Raw genomic sequence first — 2,500 nt, 5'->3', positions numbered from 1 at the left:
TCCTCAAGTCAGCCCAAGTTAGAAGGCCACATTCCATGCTCAACAAGTCTCATGTCGCACGCCCAAAGTCATTTGACACCGCCTCAGAAAGCATGTTCCGCCACCACGCAGCCTTCAAAACATAGGGCTAGCCCAAGGAAGGGAGGCATACCACAACAACGTCCCACACTCAACGAGGTTCATGCCGCACGCCCGAAGGCACCCGGCTCCACCCCACCTTGCATGTTTCATCATCGTACCAGCAGCCATCCACAGTCCTCACACCAGAGATTCCCAGTTAGAAGGCAACATCGCAACATTCCGTGCTCAACGAGGCTCATGTCGCACGCCCAAAGGCACCCGATTCCGACCAGCCGAACATGTTCTGGCACCACACGCCTTCAAAACATAGGGCTGGCCCAAGGCTGGCCAAGCATCACCACAACGTCACACACTCAACGAGGTTCATGTCGCACGCCCGAAGGCACCCGACTCCACCCCACCTTGCATGTTTCATCATCGTACCAGCCATCAACCATCCTCAAGCCAGCCCAAGTTACAAGGCAACATCGCAACATTCCATTCTCAACAAGGCTCATGTCGCACGCCCAAAGGCGCACCCAACACGGCCTCACCGCGCAAGTTTCGCCACCGCACCGCCACCGTCAACCACCCTCGTCCGCCGACCACCACCCCAACGCCCCAAGCATATGCCCATGTGCGGCGCATAGTGCTTGGGGGGCGTGGGGGTGGCGGAAGATATAGGGGTACCCCCGTGCCCAGCCCATGCAGACTAGTCACCCCCCTATATAGTACATTTTGAGGCATTTTTGGTCTGCCAGGCCTAGATACGATTTTTCTGAGCGGTCATACGGTCAAATATCTCAAGTTTTAGAATGTTTTTTTCCATGAACTCAATTGATTCATGAATTGGACATTCTAATGGATCTAGAAATCAAGTTTCATAATTTTTCAACCAACCAATTTTTTTTAATGAATTTTTAAATATTAAATAATAAGAAATTAGAAAAAATAGCTAGAGTGGTCAAAAAAATCTGAAATTTTGTGGTAATCATTCTTTCATGTTGCTTAGCTCCCAGAAAAAAATTTACAACAAACTGACCACTCCACATGTACTTTCACAATTAATGGGTGATGGATGGGGCGCAGGCACGGGCGCGCGCGCAGCAGAGCGCGGGCGGGGCGGGACGGGGCGCGCGCTCGCGGGAGCACGCTGGCGGGGCGGGGCGGGGGGCGCGCGCTCGCGGGAGCACGCTGGCGGGGCGGGGCGGGGGGCGCGCGCGCGCGGGGCGAACGCTGGCGGGGCGGGGCGGGGGCGCGCGCGCGCGGGAGCACGCGGGCGGGGCGGGACGGGGCGCGCGCGCGCGCGCTGGAGCATGAGGGCGTGGCGGGGCGGGCGAGCGCACGGGGGCAAGCGGGCGGGGCGCACGCGGGTGGGGCGGGGTGGGGCTGGCGAGCGCACGGGAACGTTCCGACACTGCCCCACCGTGCGCGTTCCGCCACCGCACCCCCGCCGTCAACCGCCCTCGGCCTCCGACCACCACCCCGACGCCCCAAGCATATGCCCCTGTGCGGCGCATAGTGCTTGGGGCGTGGGGGTGGCGGAAGATATAGGGGGTACCCCCGTGCCCAGCCCATGCAGACTAGTCACCCCCCTATATAGTACATTTTGAGGCATTTTTGGTCTGCCAGGCCTAGATACGATTTTTCTGAGCGGTCATACGGTCAAATATCTCAAGTTTTAGAATGTTTTTTTCCATGAACTCAATTGATTCATGAATTGGACATTCCAATGGATCTAGAAATCAAGTTTCATAATTTTTCGACCAACCAATTTTTTTTAATGAATTTTTAAATATTAAATAATAAGAAATTAGAAAAAATAGCTAGAGTGGTCAAAAAAATCTGAAATTTTGTGGGAATCATTCTTTCATGTTGCTTAGTTCCCAAAAAAAATATTACAACAAACCGACCACTCCACATGTACTTTCACAATTAATGGGTGATGGTTGTAAAAACGCGGTCATGGTTGGTGTCTTAGTGTAATGTATTTGCTCTAGTATCAAAACTCTTCATTTTATTGTTTTAGACAAGCAAAAGAAAAAATAGTTAAATTTGACGGGTGTCACTCTTTTCTTAGTTCCAAAAAAAAAAAAAAGCATTAAAAATGAACATTCACTTTTCACGGGTATTGGGTTTGATGATATTTTTATAGTCCAAGGCTTTATACACGTTCTTACTTTCCACGGATGTTAGGTGTGATGAATTGTTGTAGGGGCTAACCTTCAAGGCTTTATACGTGTACTCACGTTTCATAGGCATTGGGTATGATGTTTTTTTTATGGAGGTAACATCCAACACTTTTGATATGCTGTTGGTAGGACATGTATCGCACATAGCATAGGATGGGGCTTGGCGTGTGCGAGGGGAGTGGGGGCGCGGGGGTGTGCGGGGGCGTGCGGGGTGAGCGCGCGGGGCAGTGCGGGGGCGTGCGGGGGTG

This window comes from Cucurbita pepo, unplaced genomic scaffold, assembly GCF_057944985.1.
Source record: "Cucurbita pepo subsp. pepo isolate OVF unplaced genomic scaffold, ASM5794498v1 scafford_64, whole genome shotgun sequence".
NCBI lineage: Eukaryota > Viridiplantae > Streptophyta > Magnoliopsida > Cucurbitales > Cucurbitaceae > Cucurbita > Cucurbita pepo.
The sequence above is the reverse complement of the archived record's forward strand: the minus strand, read 5'-3'. Positions refer to the sequence as shown.